Raw genomic sequence first — 18,509 nt, forward strand, 5'->3', positions numbered from 1 at the left:
TTGTGGAAATGAAGAATTGCCGTCTACGTGATGCCACAACACACTTAAGCATTCACGGCATCACGGCATGCATGGAAATGATGACATCAACGCTGCTTCGACCAGAGGTACCGAATTCCAACCCCTACTTCACAGACTTGTTGACGGACTTTCCTTTCATCACGTCTCCTGTGAACACAACATGCCCGGTCAAGCACAGCGTGACGCATCACATTATGACAACAGGACCACCAGTGCACACCCGTCCTCGCCGCTTGCCGCCTGAGAAGCTGAGCATTGCTCGACGGGAATTTGAGCATATGCTCGAACTGGGTATTGTGCGCCCATCCTCTAGCCCTTGGTCATCACCACTCCACTTAGTCCCAAAATCTACTCCAGGTGACTGGCGTCCATGTGGCGACTACCGTTCCCTCAACAAAGTGACGCAACCGGACCGCTATCCGATTCCTCATTTGCATGACTTTGTTGGAACACTGCACGGCGCCACTGTTTTCTTTAAAATTGACCTCATAAGAGCATACCATCAGATCCCAGTTGAAGAGGCAGACATCCCAAAAACAGCAGTCACAACACCCTTTGGCTTATTCGAATACACCAGAATGCCATTTGGACTGCGTAATGCATCGCAAACTTTCCAGCGGTTCATCGACGAGGTGACCCGAGGCTTGGATTTCTGCTATGCATACGTCGACGACATCCTGGTTGCCAGCGTTTCGTCCGAACAACACGCTACCCATTTGCGGCAACTACTTTCGCGTCTGGACAAATATGGAATCATCATCAACCCGGATAAGTGCCTCTTCGGAGTACCAGAGATGGACTTTTTGGGACATCGCCTCACATGTGACGGTATAAAACCCCTGAATGACAAAGTTCAAGCTATTGAAAATTTTCCATTGCCTGAAAACAAGCGAAAACTTCGGCAATTCCTCGGTCTAGTTAACTTTCATCGACGCTTCATACCAGTTTGTGCGCACACACTGAAGCCATTAAATGATCTCCTCTCAACCCCTGGACCAGGCACTGCACCACTACAGTGGACGGACGACGCTCGTGCCGCCTTCGGCATAATCAAATCTGACCTCGCAACGGCAGCTCTCCTAACTCACCCGCAGCCAGACGCACCAACTCGCCTCATGGTAGACGCCTCTAGCAACGGCGTGGGTGCTATACTGCAGCAATGCATCGGTGATGAATGGAAGCCTCTCGCATTCTTTTCAAAAACACTGTCCCCTGCACAAACCCGGTACAGCATATACGGACGTGAGTTACTCGCTATTTATTTGGCAGTGAAATATTTCCGCCACTTCCTGGAAGGCATGTCATTCTATATTCTCACTGACCACAAGCCACTGACTCACGCCTTCACCACTCGATCGGATGGACTGTCACCGAGAGAAATTCGACAACTGGCATTTTTATCGGAATTCTGTACTGATATTCGCCATGTCGCTGGCTCTGCGAACGCCGCAGCTGACGCACTTTCGCGTTCCCACATAAGCAGTGTCACTTTGCTTTCAACTTCCGTCGATTTTGACAAAATGGCATTAGCACAAAGGGAAGACAATGAGCTCCGAGAGCTAAGAAATTCTTCATCCAATCTGGTATTTCAAGATGTGCCATTGCAAACCTGCACAGAACTACTCGCATGTGACATGTCCACTGGCACACCACGCCCATTTGTACCAAAATCGTTTCGCCGCTGCGTCTTTGACTCTCTGCACTCATTGTCGCACCTGGGAATCCGTGCAACGCAAGCACTTGTGACAACGCGATACCTGTGGCCGGGAATGAACAAAGACGTTCGAGATTGGTCGCGTACGTGTACTCAGTGTCAACCATCGAAGATACAGCGCCACACTGTCACTCCACTGTCAACATTTCTTCCTCCAGACGCACGGTTCAGAGAAGTCCATATTGACATTGCTGGTCCCTTGCCACCTTCCCAAGATTGCTGCTACATTCTTACATGTGTCGACCGCTTCACTCGCTCGCCAGAAGACGTTCGTATGCGAGATATGTCCGCCGAGACTGTTGCTAAGGCATTCCTGCGGACATGGATTGCGCGCTTCGGAACACCATCCATCATCACAACTGATCGTGGACGCCAGTTTGAGTCTTCCCTCTTCAAGGAACTTCTCGCTATCCTTGGCACATATCGTATCTGCACAACAGCTTATCATCCAGCAGCTAACGGAATGGTGGAGCGAATGCACCGACAGCTTAAATCTTCCATAACTGCGTACGGCGAACCCTCCCGTTGGACCGAAGTGCTCCCACTTGTGCTCCTCGGCATGCGCACAACACTCAAAAGTGACTTGAAGTGCACCAGCGCTGAGTTGCTCTACGCAACAACCCTTCGCCTCCCTGGTCAGTTTGTAGAAGCAAACAAAAATGAGGTCTTGCCCGATTCTCTACAGTACGTGTCCCGCTTGCGAACAATGATGGACAGCCTCCGTCCCACACCGACTCGCGCAAAGCAGGCTACTCATGTGTACATGTCTAAAGACCTAGATAACTGCACCCACGTTTTCCTGCGCCGTGACGCGGTGAGAAAACCACTCCAGCCACCATACGACGGCCCATTCAGAGTACTTCGTCGCAGCCCGAAAACTTTCACCATTGAAATTCGTGGACGATCCGATGTCATCTCCGTGGAGCGACTAAAACCGGCGCACATGGAGCAACCGCTGAACGACACCGCCACTGAGCCACATTCGAGAATCAGCCATCCCTGCACCACACGTTCCGGAAGAACTGTACGTCAACCTATGCGATTTGGGACATAATTGACATGCTTCTTCTGCCGCCGACATACTCGTGTAATATGCGGGCCTCTTCCTATACGAGGAGGGGGAATGGTGTAGGAACAGTTTCGGTTTCGGTTTACCTGCCAATGTCTGGCAACCACGAGCAACCCTGGTGCACCGCCGGAGGGCGCGGTCAATGTAAATATCGTCTCGAATTACACCCGGGGACACAGGATGAGAACAGCGGACGCTCCCGGGGGACGAGACGCGCTCGTGGGGCCTCGTACAACTCAGGCATGTATACTTAGTAATAAACAGTAATCAGTTTAATTTAGCCAGGAAATCAATTCCTCTACAAGAGTTTGATCTTGTGGAGCTATGCGTGTGTACGCGCTGACCCCGTCCGAATGCGATATAGCAGAAGGGCCTCTTCTCTGGTTACCCCTTTTGTCACACAAGACTGGTGAGGTGTCAACCATCAACAATAGAAGTGCCTGTTGGCAGCTTCTCTTAAAAGGCGTTGATGGTCTCTAGGAGCCTTCTTCGCTGGCCTAAATTCCAAAGCACTCCGGGCAAGTCTGTCAGCCTCCTCATTACCCGCTATAGCAACATGCGATAGAATCCATTGAAACATTACCTTTAGTCCAACGCTGTTCAGGTCTTTAAGAATATGCAGTGATCATTGAGTGCACTTCTCCAAAACCAACCCGTGTTTTAACAGTCGCAGAGGAGACTTACTGTCCGAAGGTAACACGACCTGTTGCTCCCACATAACTTCAGTTCATTTAGGGCCGCCTGAGTTGCCATGTTTTCAGATGCTTTCGACGAAACAACGCAGTCGAGTCGCGCTGCCCAGGACACCTTGAGGAACGGAATCACAAACACTGCGGCGCTTGCTCCGCGCTCTATGTTAACCGATCCGTCAGTGAAGAGTTAAATGGTCGTTGTACTTTTCTTCAATGTATTCCAGCACAAAATAACGTGCTGCTGCTGTGGATGGGGATGGCTTGCCGTGCTTCCGAGGAATGGTCAGCTGGCAGTCGACATTTTCATGTGACCAAGGTGGGTCTTGTCGGAGTTGTCTGTGTTTGAGGAATCCCAGGCCAAGATGGCGAAGAGTGTTGAGACCCACGAAAGCTCGCGATTCCATACGTCACCGAAGGCGACTGAGGAGTGCTCGTCCTGGGCTCGATTCACAAAGTTGGCAAAGCTGTGCCAGCACTCGTTGAGAGGCGAGAAGACGTAGCGTTGGAAGCCGAGATTCATGAAGCACCTTTATGATCGCCGCAGACTCACATGAAGATATCAGAGGCAATTAGAAGAGTACACGATTGACAATTATTGCCGTGTGGAACCTTGTCATTGATAGTGGATGGTGTCCCCAGCTTGTTCCAGCCGTCCTTCGAAAGATGTTACACGCGGTAAAAGGACTAAGATTGCCTTGTATACTGCACATCGCCATTTCATTCTGGAGCCTAGTGTGACCCCAAGGAATCTAATCTATTTAGCTTGCTGAATTGGTGCATTTGCAAGTGATGTCTTCATACTTGTTTCTCGTCTTCGCATACCGAGGAATAGCATAAACCGAGACTTCTGTGCTGATATTGTTAGTCCAATAGATGCGAGGTGGGTCTGCGCGGAGAGTACAAACCTTTCGCCAATCATTCCCAATTGCTTATGCTGACATCCAGACAGCCAGATGCATATTACGTCGGCGTTAATTGATATTTGAACTACCTTTCTGACTTCCTCAGGGTACCAGGTAAAGAAGCCATGGCGACATTGAACAACATTAGAGACAGAGCACTGCCCTGTGGCACGCCTCTGGTGATTTTGCTTGAGCTACTCAGCACTGTTTGCAACTTCACTTGCATCGAGCGCTGAACAAAGCGTAAAAGATGCCCTATTATTCCTATAGCCACAAGACGACAAATTATCGCACCCTGGAAATTAGTGATGCAGAACTATCGATGGATGAGTCACTATCGATCTGTGTATGGTAAAAAATAGTATCGATAGCGCTATCGATAGTAAATTCGATGGTGTACTATCGATAACATAATGTCAACAGCGCGAACTCATTGCAGAATAAACTTGGTTCCCCGCACGCGTAGTACATAGTGGGGCCGGAGGAGCCGGCTGAAGGGCAAGAAAGTTGACATGCTTGTGTTCTTCACCACAGTAATTTGCTGACACATGATCATAAAGTCGAACTGTTCAGCTGTAGCGGCAAGGAAGCCGTTAGTTGCGGAGGAACTGCGCGGCTTCAAATTTATATTGCTTTTTATGATTTCAAAACAGAAAAAAAGTATCAAGAACTATGTTTGTTAATTGTAAGGTGTAACTGGTTGCTTTTGGATATAAATTTATTGATGGGCATATTCCGCCATTTTCATTGCGGAAATAATTATTTCTCTCGCCAAAAACTGCTCATAAATTAAGCCAAGCTGAAGTAGGTATTGCAAATACTTAGGCAATATGGTCGGCCAGCAAAAGCATCATTATTAACACCACCATCGATAGTATTGTGACGTGGTTGTGACCGTGAAGAAGGCTGCAGCAAGACTGTGATATACGGAGCTCTTTATTTGGGTGAACTTGTGCCCAGGAAATGAAAACTCAAAGTGCAAGCGATACACGATGCACACTGATAGCGGCGAGAACAGTCGTCAGCCGTCGAGTAATGTGATCATTGGTGAAACGCGTCGTCTTTTATACATCAGTCATCGAACCTTCCAGCGTTATTGCTGGAGCTTGCGTAAGCTCTCGAATAAACTGGACTGTTCGCACCCGGCGCATAATCTTAAGAGAAGGATCTCAAACAATCGTGAAGCTTCTTAAACATTACGGCACGGTCTGCCTCAAAGGTTGCTAACAGTCTTTGCGGGTGAAACCTGAACACGTCAAAACAAAGCAATAAACACGCGTGACACTAATATCGCTAGTAATATTAATGATGGTACTACTGGTTGCACTATCGATAGTCTGTCGATAGTAGTACCATCGATAGTTTGTTTACACTATCGATAGTTTAACAGAAACTATCGATGCTATCGATAGTCAATTTACCGATAGTCGTACGCTTTTGAAAGGTCCAGAAATATTTCGTAGTCGTACGCTTTTGAAAGGTCCAGAAATATTGTCAGCGTTGAAAAGCCGTATGCTGATTGGTGTTCTATGTGGCTTACGAAGTCTAAGATGTTGTCTGGTGCATTCAATCTTTGCCGAATTCTAGGCATGCATTCTTAAAAAGCCTTGTGATTCTCAATCCACCATGCCAGCCGAAAACAGGCAAGCTTCTCCATCGGCTTCGTTACGCGCGAAGTTAGTAATACTGGTCGATATGATGCCAGCTCTGTCCTGTCTTAACCTGGCTTCAGCGCCGGTACGACTAAGGCCATTCTTCATGTTTGAGGAATGTAGCCCGACTACGACACATAGTTGAAGTGCATCAGAAGGCTACTTCTGACTTGTGCTGGGAAACTTGAAATCATTTGATTCGTAATTCCATCAGGCCCAGGAGCGCAGCGTCGACGGAGAGAGCTTATGGCTGACGTCAGTTCCCGTAAAGTAAAAGGCACGTCGATTGCAGATGCTGGATGAGGCGCAAGTGAAGAAGGTCAGTCAGTCAATGAACTTTATTTATAAATTGTCCTGAGGAGCCGATTCCCCTCAAGAGGGAGGGTCGGCTGCGGGCCGCACCCACGTGGGGACAGGAAGAGCGAGCCCCTCCGCCAAATTGCGGGCCCTCTGGACAGCCCGGATTTGGACCTCCCGGTCCGAGCTGGTGGTTGCCGTCCTCCAGGCGTCCTCTGTGCTGAGATTCTCGCAATCACGCAGCGCCGTGCATAAGAAAATTCCTCAGCTAGAGATTACATGGACACATCCTTGAATTGGGCAATGACAATAAAGCATCTCAAACACAGGGGCGTGCTTCCGACACTATTTACTACTCGCCAGATCCTTGACAGTGGAGTAAATACGCTTAAACTCTCACAAAACGTTGCCCATTGTTTCCTCAGAAGCCTTTTGGTGTGTCGCCGTATTGCTGCAATAAGTCTGTTAATTAAAGTGAGTCTTGAGAGCTAGTTCGCCACTCGATCGCATGAGTTTTTTCTCTGCCCTTCTAGCAGCACGCAAATTACTAAGGTTGCTGTACAGGGCTGGAAAACGTGCCCGTAGCTTAAGTATGGCGGTTGCGCCACCTTGCTCTCTAACATATCCTGAAATATGCTCCATGATCGGTGATCTAGATGCTCCCGGTAGCGATCCCAGTCAGTTCCCTGCATTTAGCTACATTCAGCGATGAGCGATCCCTGCATTTAGCTACAGTGAAATGGTAGCCAGCAACATTAATGAATGTTGGGAAATGACCACTTCCCATTCTGTCTGAAGCTGTACAACACGTCAGTTGAGCATCACTTGAATGCAAAGTCAGATCAATATTAATTGTAGACGCTGAGGGTCTAAATAAAGGACGTTACATTGCCATCATTCGCAGTGCATAGATCTAGCTTATCAATAGCACTTTCCAGAGAACGTCCACACGCATCGGAACTCTTGGGACCCCGCGATGTGTGATGAGCAGTGAAATCACCACAAATGATGCGCGGAGCCGGACAACGATGGCACAGGTCTCCTAAAAACTTCTATGACATCTGGGCACAAGTCGGCCACATTTAGTGCCACGTGTACTATCTCTCTTCGAATATACACTGCGGCACTTCCATTTGGGAAAGACGTTACAGTAGGGTTCCTGTGGGTGATGTATCCAGTGATCGATCGTTGACTCGGTAACCCGGCCTTCGACAGAGCCAAGATCGGGATTTGATATTCTCTCAAAAACAAGTTCACTTCATCTATGCGAGAAACGATACCAGCACAATTCCATTGCATTATGGAAGACACTTTTCGGCGATTGAACATACACTGAGGCTTTGCCTTCGGCATCCTACTACGTTTTCACGAAACAACCGAGCAGTACAGATTCTAGCGCCAGTACGGCCTGCAGCATGGTCTTCACGGTGCTTAGTGGCATTGTCGCTATGTGAGAACGTAAAGCGACAAATAGAACACGGACTACCTCCGCAGTGTCTTGGACATTTTCCTAATTTCCCACTGTGTTCTGCTCATATTCTTGTCTCAGTACTCCAGCATCGGAAGCTCGTGTAGAAATGTCGTGAGTTGTCTCAGGCGGTCTAGCTGTAAGTTTTGCTTGGCTCGCGTGGCCTTGTTTTTGCAGGGAGCATATTTTCGGTTGCACGTCGCGTACATTTTTTTGCACAGTTGTTATTTTGTCTCTCATCAAAAGAGGAAAGTCCTCGTGTTTTGGAGCAGTTGACGCGGCAGTAGTTGGTTTAGGCCCCGTAAGAAAGGCTTTTTGTCTACGAAGCGCGCTCACTCGGAATGGGCATCCACTGTAACTTGCGGGATGGTCACTACTACAGTTCGACCATTTGATGTCCGCCTTGCAAGTTTTGAAGTCATGTGGACCTCTACACCGTTTGCATTGCAGCTCTCCTTTGCAGAATTTCGCCACATGACCAAAACGCTGGCATTTAAAGCACATCGGTGGTGGCTCCGTGTATTCAGCGGTTTCATGTCCAGTGAAACTAAGAGTTATGGTGGGTGGTCGCTCAATATTTGGGGAAAAAGCACGTAGCACCGCGTCCGTGGGTCTAACTTTCCACTCAGTCGTAGAAGACACCTCTCTACGAACAATCCTCCTGACATGAATAACACCTTGGGGTTTCGTGTATGTGAGAAGATCTGTATCTGTGTACCACTTCGGAACACCTGTGATCAAGCAGGTGTTTTGCAGGTAGGCATTAGGAAGTCGAGCGGTAACTGTTATACCGCGCATCTTGTCACACCTGAAAAGCGCATTGACTTGTTCTTCAGCGGCCACGTTAAGCAGTAGCCAAACTTGCGCGGTGAAGGAACTCGGAACTGGCTCTGCCTCAATGACTAATTTCAAATCAGAATGCAATGCAATAGGCTTCACCTGTCTCGAGACTTTTCCGCTCTCTACAGGTGATATAATCACCGGAACGCCCACAGTTTTGTTTCTGCGGTGGCTTACCATCTTGAAGTTGTCTTCGTCAATGTCAGACCAGTCGCCTAGCTTCCCGTCCAGTCCCACTATCGTGGATGCGTCATCAGTTGCAGGTTCTTTGGTCTCGCCACAGTTGCGTTCGTCCGCTCGTTGGTCGGGTTGTTCTGGCGGTGTGTGAGATGGACCAGATGTCTCACCTGGTCGCTTGTATGGCTAGAGCGTGGCCGAAATCCCGGAATCGGGTCCTTCCTCCTGTCGCTTCTTCTCGGAGGGGGCCCGGTAAGGGCAAAACCTCCTTGACAACGCAGACGTCTTCGTGAGAATGATGAGAATTAACGCAAAGTAAGGAAAAAATAAAAGATCAAAGCTGGAGTTAGCTGCACTCATTGTAATTTTCAATGTTTCCCTATCGAATCAGAAGAAAAATATGTTAAAATTCAAAGCAGCTAACGCTGATCATTTTGCTTCTAGGGCGCTTTTTTATTCATGCAGCGTTAATTACGTCCTTAATTCTTGCGGAGCATGTAGCAGTTACGAATGCAACTTTTGTGCATTTGCCGCACATATATCAGTTTTTCGCCCGTGATGTGTTGCTGTAATGACTCCATCATGCAGTGTTTATCAGTCCGGAGGCGTCGGTTTGAACAGAAACAACAAATTGTTACATTGCCGCGAAGTTGGCAAGAACAAAATGAGCTCTGACCCCTCCCGACGGAGGCCAGAAAAACAGCCGTCGTTCGATATAGCCACACCGGAAAAGCATCTCGCCCAATTCTTCAACTTCCACTTACTTCAGCTGCACTTTAGATTAGGAAGCTTCCGAAGCTAAAAAATGCAGAAGCTTCAAACATCGCCACTCACCTGCGCCGAGATCAGTTCCAGTGCGACTCCAGCGAGCGTTAGGCCTAGCGTACCGGCCGAGTCCATCTAAATGCCATCGGCGTTTCTTCGTTTAAGTATACGCAATTCCGACGTGTAGGAATGACTGTAGAGTACAGTTTGGGCATCGGTTAATTTAGATGAATCACGATGTCCGCACAAGGAGCGATGACCATCGATGCACTCTCCGACACAAGCTCGCCGAAAGCTGCCGGCTGCACTCGTCGGTACTTATCTGACTCATATGTAAGAAGGTACTTCTATTAAGTAATTCTGAACGGTCTTCTACTCGGCTTCTACATGCACGATTGAATCAGATACTGGTAATTAAGTGGGCATGTGATTGGCGCTTTTAGACCCACAGAGATTGAACAACCGCAGCTATTACAGGGCAGCCATTCGAGCGAGCATTAGCCACAGGAGTCATCTCCAGATAGGGCCTAGCAATTTTTGAGGGAAAGGTAGTCAAACCTCACACGGTCATTTGGTTTCCTGTTCATACGGGACAAATAAAGACTTACCCGGTGAACTTCAACGAATCCGCCCACAATGCAGCAACAAGGCTTGCGAACCATGTAGCTACAAGTCAAGAAGGTGCGGAGGTTCGAGATTGCAGGGACCCCCTCCTCTCTTACAACGCGTTGACCAAGCACTTCTACCTAGGACGCAGGGTCTTCCCCCTTGCGCACACTAAACTAAATAGAGGTCAGGCCATTACGCTAAGGCTCTCATAAACAACAACCTATCCGAACCCGCGAATAATCAACAAGATTTATCCGGGGCTCTCTGCTCCTACAACATGCGATAAATGCAGCAACACCATAGATCTTACCCTACTCTGGCGTTTCTCCGCGTTACGCAGCGACAAGGACAACACTGAACAGAGGCGGGACGCAGGTCTCCGTAGTCTTACATCAGAGGAACAGCTATGGGCAGTCCAACGGGCCCGGGAAGCTGGGCCGCAAAGGCTAGGCCTTAAAGTACAAGCGTGCGAGCGGCCCGCTTCGGGCTAGGAAATTAGGGCCACCGAATGGACCTCAATTAGGTTCTTCCATCCATACATCCATGTATCAATAATACCACAGTAATAGGCTTGAAAAACTTCAGAATAAAGCAGCAAGGTTTGTTTGCAAAAATTACAGCCCCTACTTCAGCATTTCCGAAAAGAAGCCGACATAAGGGTGGTACCTTCTGCGTTACGTAGAGAGGAGCTAAGGCTGAGCCTATCGCACCAAGTATATAACTGTAACGCAGGTATCAATGGCTACAACTACCTTCTAGAACTAGACTACATTTGCATGCACTGTGAGAACAACTAAAAATTACTGCATTAGAAGTCGCTTATACGCTATAAACTTGAGTACGCGTCTGCAGTATGGAGTGCTAGTAATGCTAACCTTATTACCGCACTTGAGCTAGTACAAAATAACTTTGATGAATTCATTCTTTCTAACTATAACCGTAGGGCGGGTATAATCTCAATGAAGAATAACCTATAACTTATTCAATTGGCTAACCGATGCAAAGTCGCCCGTCTTGCTCTATTTAATAAAATTTTCTACCTTCCAGCACTTCATGATGACCTTATACTCCGACAGCTGTACAAATGGAAACAGTGTTCATAATCGTCAAAAGGTAGGCATTGCATCGTTTTACACTGTCTTTCTTTCAGACGTTTATTCCCCGTACATCTCAGGACTGGAACCACCTACCCCAAAGTGTGGCAAACATAACTGACAGCAAGCTTTTCTGCGAAACAAATAATTTGTTACTTTTGCTTAGTGCGTTTGTTTGTCTATTTTATTTCGTTTCTCCCGTCAATTAAATACAGTCCCAGGTGAAAATTTGAAGTGGGATTTCAAGTGGTTCCATTTGCTGCGAAGTGGTCTCCAAAGTGGTTCCAGTGGTCTTTAAAGTGGTTCCACTTGCTGTCAAGTGGTCTCTAAAGTGTACCACTTGCTGCCAAGTGGTCTCTCAAATGGTTCCAGTTGCTGCTAAGTGGTCTCTCAAGTGGTCTCACTTGCTGCCAAGTGGTGCCACTTCAGAGCAAGTGGAACCCATTAACAGGGTACTCTTGCTGCCAAGTGGTCTCCAAGTGGTCCCTCTTGCTTTGAAGTGGGACACAACAGGTTCCCCTTGCCATAAAGTTGTCTCACAAGTAGTCCTGCTTGCTTGCTTCTTATAGTGTAAATATACTGAAGTGGTCGCTCATGCATTCAAGTTTCACTTGCTATGAAGCAGCTTCTATTAAGTGATATGTCTCATTGGTTTTCAAGTGGATATTAAGACGGTACCACTTGGACCATGACAGGTTCAACTTGCTGCCAAGCGGTTTAGTATTTGGTTCAGTCATGCTTCTGTAATCAAGCTTTACAGAACAAGTTAAACATGCACAAGTTCTGTTACATCAAACATATGCTACATGCACTCGCAATAACTGTTTACACATTGCTGTACTTAAAAAAATTTATTTGGTACAAAAGGAACAGACACAAATAGATAAATACATACACAATTTACACAAGTAATGGCATAAGTATATGTGAAAATGGTACTTATGAAGCGTTAAGCCTCGTATAAACTCAACCAAGCAAAATAATAAACAGTTGAACTTATGTCTACGCATAAGTGACCTTTAATAGAGGAAATAAGTGTACATTTAAGGGCTTGTTTTCTTTGTTACAAACAATATTAATGAGATCTAACAGACAATCATGCCAAGGAAAGTATAGGGGATATTATTAGAAGTAGTTGTAATGTAAATGTGAAGAAAGAAAAGTGGATTTAACAGAGGATGTGTTCTGAGATTGTGCTACACATTCTGACAAAATTGCCAAAATGAGGTTTCTCAGAAATTCAGACTGTCACATCAAGCAAATGTACCACTTTAGGCTAAGCAAGTGGCCATAAATATTCACAATAAAATAAATAAAATAAAAAATAATCACAAGAAAACAGGCCAACCTTAATATAGTAAGAGTAAAAATAGAGATTAGGTAAAATACAATACTTAGTTAAAAATACAGTGCTTTAAAACAAGAAAATATCAACATAGAGGGAATGAATAAAACTGTAACTAGACTGGTTTCTGAAGCAGCACTTGAAGTTGGAGGTAAGGCACCAAGGGAAGAGGCAAAAACTCCAAAACCACAAATGAATGAATAAACAAGGAGAAGCACGTGACGATGGCCGACTTAATATCTGAAAGAACACTGGCTGAGCTAACAAGGTTGATCAATAAAAAGGCAGTCAGTGGTGTAAGGAACTACAACTCGAATGACGTAGAGGCAGCTGTCAAAGAAGTTGACAGCATCAAAACAGCTGAAAAAGACGTTTAGGAAAGACTAACTAACAGTGAGCTAACAGTGAACAGTGAGAAAATGTGGACTCTACAGAATAAGCAGCGAAAGTAACAGGGATAAAATTTAGATGATTGGGAGGAACATAAGATAGTATGAGAATCATGACTGTTTGACTAAAATGATCCGTAGCGGTTGCACAACTCCGCAAAAAACTTTGTCCCATTCAAATTAAGATATATGCATGGACGAAGAGACCTTGAAACTCGATGAATAGCTTTTGAATTGCATTTATGTGCTACCTTTAAGTGGCTTACTCCTTCAAAACTCTTCACTTGGTAGATGTGACATACGATGAAAATGTCAGAGCTTCCATTGACCTTACAAACATTGACTATGTTCTCCATTTTCACACAGTCATCTCCTAATTTCACAGCGGTTGAGTCCCTTTTTCTTAACCCTGGATTGTAGTTTTCACTGTACATGATGCTTCCATTCACACAGACGCGGCTACACTCTTCAATCCTTTCCACACCAGGGATGTTGCCGTTTACAAATTCCATTAAGTCATGTGAAGGCACTTGGGGTCTTCCAAGAAGTTTTACTCCCATGTGCTCCTTTTTTCGTGTGTGCATACAAAGTTCCTTAACTTCCTCCGATGCCATAGATAGAAGCTGATTAAAATTGCTCATCAGAAGAATTCGCGACAAGATTTGAAAAGGGATACCATTTGATGATGACACGAGTCTCACTAGGTTGCCCATGTTGCTTTCGAATTCGAAGCATGAGATAGCCCAAAGTGGTCCATGCAATAGCACACTCTTTGGCAAATGCAGCAGTGCGTGCATACTAGAAGTCATCTGTGCTTTCCCATAATTACATTCGGCCATGACAACAAACCTTGTTATTTCTAATGCACAGTCATCAATTTCCTGTGATGTCACATGACTCTTTAACAAGGTATACACTGAAGACACCAGGAGAGCAAAGTGCTCCAGAAACTGAGCTGACAGGATGCCTTTCAGACATGGGAGGCTGTAGAGGAGGAGCCAAGACTCCCACTCAGATGCCTTCCAATACTTTCGAAGCTTAAGAGATCTCGGTGTTCTATTAAAGCACATAGGAGGTCTCTGGCTTAGGAGACGCTCATCTGCTTCCCTTAATGCCCGAGGAGACCCAATATAGCATGCCCTTCCCGTGTCTGAAAACCACAGTTCTGTGACTTGACGCACAACTCCAAGCAACACAGCATGCATGTAATCGGGGCGAAAGCTCCAGACAATGTCAAATCCAGGAACTTGAGGAGAGGTGACGGCCCCTTCACCCCTTGGATAGAGCGCTTCATTTTCGCTGCCATTTGCATGTCAGCCAACATGCTAGCTGCAGTCCTGTCTTCAAAAGTTGAACCCACAGGGTACTTCACACATCCTGCACAAGTTAAGACGAGACTTATATAGCTTTGGCAGAACACAAATAACAGGCGATACACATAAACCCACATAACCTGCAAAGAAGTGTGATATTATTGTACCTTCAATGAATTCTCCAGGATGTAGGCACCAGGAACAGCCATAGTAGCCATTGAACTGTAGGACGTTCTGCATGGAAGCCCGGGCTGGTGCATCAGCAACAGCAGTTATGCAGTACACCTAGAAAGTTCGAGAAGGCTGTCATTTGCATTTCTAGCATTACATCTATGTAACTGAGTAACAAGACTGAATCGTTTCAATACTTTAAGGTGACACAACAGACCTTTGAATGCACTTGTCGACCATTCACATTCCAGCAGATTCCTTGAGCAGATAGTTCTTCCATTTGTTGTCTGAATGCCTCGAGGACCAATGTCATGTATGGATGTTTGGTACCATACCACAAGAGCGCACAAATGATGTTGCTCCACTGTCTGTGCCAACGTTACTAGAACAAACTCAGTTTCAAAGCTCCGTATCTCCGCCAGCGGAGGAGGGTGGTCCGAACGGCGGTCGCGAGAACTAGCGGCGCTGCAGTTCCGTCTTGCGCCACTATCGGCGCGTCGTCTGCTGCCACGGCATAACGCTGTGGTGCGCCGCGCAGTTGCTCGCGGCAACTGCGCCGACTGCGCGGCAACTTTTTTATTGTACTAGTTAGGTGGATACTTAGGTGGATATGCATAAGGTCGTCTGTATGCATTGGCCCACGTGCGTTGTTCATTGATTGGCTAAGAATCGATGTTCGGTCTATATTGCCACGCCCACTTCTTGTTTTATTTTGATGTATTCGGGTTTGACCAGCAAGGACGGTTATCAACGCTCGGCGCTGTCCGCGAAGCAGTGTTCGAGAAGCTTCGCGATTGTAATAGATTGTTTTGGTAAGATTGCGCGCTGCACGCGAATGTTCCAACTTTGTCGAGAGATTGCTGGAATGTTCGATAGCGCCTGTATAAAAGCCGACGCGCTTGACTACTTGTCAGTTAATCGACGGTCGACGCTCTGTTCGCCGCTATCAGTGTATTGCTGTAGTTTGACTTTCAGTTTCCCGGCCACAAGTTCGGCCAAATAAAGAGTTTCATCTCGGACCTGCTGACTGCTGGCTTCGTCGACGTCACGGCCCTGTGACAACATTTGAGCTGTCTACATTGCACTTAACTTCCAAGCATAGGTGTTTCTAAGCGATTGAGGGTTTTCAGGGTAATTTTTATAATTACTACCACAATTTTAGCCGCTGCCGTCTTATCTAGACCAAGAACAACCCAACACATTTGTAAAAGCCTTTATAGTGCACAAAGAAGCGTACTTACTCGAGATACAAAAACGTTCTAGAAAAACAGTACTCATGTTTCTACAATTTATTGAAAAATACTTTCTCGAAAAACATCACCAATGCTTTGCAATGTTTACAAGACACGTTTTCGCGACGGAGAAAGGGATACTGACCCAAAATCGGAAAATTTTACGAGAACTCGGTAAATGAAATCTCAGTGTGCGATTACATCAAATAGATGTCTTCTCTGAGCAATTTTTTCAGCGGATAGTTGTATTTTGGTGTCTCATCTTTCTACGTCGCATCCTTCTACGCTGCCTTAAACAATTCGAACAGATCTGCCGTGATGTGAGCACCGAGCAGTTATTCGCGCGTACTCTGTCGCTAGAAGAGTCGTCAGTATTCAACTTCAGTTTTTCAACTTCACCGAGCAGATGTTCCATGGCCGCAGCACTTTACACTGTACGACGGCCGTTTGCGTTTCGTGCTGTAGCCGTTCACTACGCAGTTAAACTGCTCGTCAACTACAATTATCTTTTTCACAAGAAAGTCTCCCTTCCAGAAGCAACGTGTGGGATTGGGCTAGTTGGTATTCCATTATTAAACTGCTCAGCACAAAAAATTTGACACGGTACACATAGAAAAGACGAGGACCACCGCTGGTCCTCGTCTTCTTTATGTGTACCGTGTCAAATTTTTGCGCTGAGCAGCCCGTTCCCGAGACGGCGAGTGTAAAATATTCCGCACATCTTGTTCAATACCTCGTCGTAAAATCTCTCGAAAATCCACTGCTTTGAAGGCATAGCGACAGCTGACTACTGATCGAATGTCAGTGTGATGCAACTCTCATTCTCGGTAGCGTATATATGCAATCGCCTGCCTTTCGTTTTGCTGTTCTATTTCTGGCGGCTCCTCCAAATTGGGCACTGGGCTTTCGCGGGACGCCGTGCTTTTTTTTTTTTTTGGGGGGGGGGGGGATTTGCGCCTAAACCTCGAACATTTTGGCTTTGAAATGTGGGGTGGAAGTGCTGGGAACAAGCGCGACACGGCACCTGGCGCGAGTTCCCACTTTCCACGTGGGATCAAAACTTCTTGTCCCGCAATGACACGACGATAGTGCTTTACAATGTCGTCACTCTCAAAATGAACGTCACAGACCTTGCATTTCGCAGTAAGCTTTCTATCTTTGCGATGCAAAGCTTGAATGGCGTAGGGTCTTTTGCAGGTCCGAAGAAGTGTCGTGAAGCGGAGTCGTCGTTGCGGTAGCCGCTCTTGCAGCCATGTGCAAAGCAAGTCGGCATACCGCACTGTGAATCTGTTCGCCCTCGTTACGCTTCGTACATCATGCACGTGTCTTCGTACAAGACGCTAAGCCTGGTCAAGAACTGTCGCAAAAATGACGAGCTAACAAAGCGCAGACGACGCTGCAACCCACGTGCGCTCGTACATCGGCGGCGCCGATCACAACAAGCGCCAGCCGCGGGAGCTAGAGGTGACTGCAGCGCCACTAGTTCTCACGACCGCCACGCGGACCGCCTCTCCGGCGGAGCTTTTAAACTGAGTTTGTTCTAGTAACGTTGGTCTGTGCGGTGACAGCTCATTCACAGTCAGATGTACAGGCCAAATGGAGTAGTTAGTCGATTTAAACACAGGGCTTCCATCTGCACTGACAGTTAACGTGATGTCATTTTTCTTGCAGCCAAGCTTCTTTCGCTAGTTCAGGTAAAAAACACCATCCGTCACATCTGACACACGAGCGTTTTCTGTGTCTTTTCTTTCATTTAAAGATTTGTAGAGGTCTTCTCTCAAACTAGCATCTGCGAGCACGGATGCAATTTGCTTTTTTAATGGCAAGCCAACAAAAAAGGAGCCATCTGCTGTCAACTTCCGGCCGGTGTAGCCCTTTCCACAGCACATACCAGACACAGTGTTGCGTTCACATAAGCTACCACCCGTCTTGGCCAGCAGCCGATTACAAAACGGGCAGTAAAAGTAGAACTTCATATCTTCTGGTGAGGTTGCAGTGAACTTTCTGAACAGGCATTTGCTGTCTGGCAGCACATTCGTTCCTAAAATATTATTACATCATTTTAGCAGGTCTTCTATAGCAGTCCATGGCAGACCATGCTTAATGGCGAAGTCCATTACAAGCACAAGGGCATCTCCAACAGACAAGGTGTTTGCGTTGCCAAGCGGGCGCGCAAACTCCAATCGAAAGAAGTTGGAGTTTGGGAGACCATCAGACGGCTCCGTCGCATTCGAGAGTTGATCTGATAATTCATCGTCGGTGTCGCAGTCGCCAGCCGACTCATCTCCTACGATGTAGTCTTCTGGTCCAATGTCCTCGGCTGACACGGAAGCTTCATCGTCGTCCGAGGATTCAGAAGCCCTTGTGACCACATGTTCTCAACCGACGTCCGTAGCAGGCTGTGCTGAACGCGCGGGAGCATTCTTTCTTACTTCATATTGCGTCGATTTCGGCAAACGCTCATTCCATGCTTCGGGCTCCAAATATCGCTTGCGGTTCTTTTTACTCGTGTTCATCACGCCTGTCACAGCTTGCCTCTTCTTGTTGATGAACACGCTTCAGCGGTCCAAAGACGTCCAAATGAAGAACAAATAACAAAACAGTCAACGCGGCAATCAAACGTTCTTAACGATGTCTACGCACGTGTGAAAAAGGGACGTCCGACATTCACATGCTCCATGGCGTGGCTTGGCACGGCTTGACCTTGGCTTGACTGTACAGACAGTAGAGACTGGCTTTTTCAATACCAAATTAGTTAT

At 46.7% G+C, this 18,509-nt stretch overlaps 1 pseudogene; it reads right to left on the reverse strand.

The window, feature by feature from the left end:
* Positions 1-13,097: 13,097 nt before the first annotated feature.
* LOC119385609 (uncharacterized) lies at positions 13,098-14,883 on the reverse strand (annotated as a pseudogene).
* Between the last annotated feature and the right edge of the window lie 3,626 nt (positions 14,884-18,509).

This window comes from Rhipicephalus sanguineus, chromosome 3, assembly GCF_013339695.2.
Source record: "Rhipicephalus sanguineus isolate Rsan-2018 chromosome 3, BIME_Rsan_1.4, whole genome shotgun sequence".
Lineage (NCBI taxonomy): Eukaryota > Metazoa > Arthropoda > Arachnida > Ixodida > Ixodidae > Rhipicephalus > Rhipicephalus sanguineus.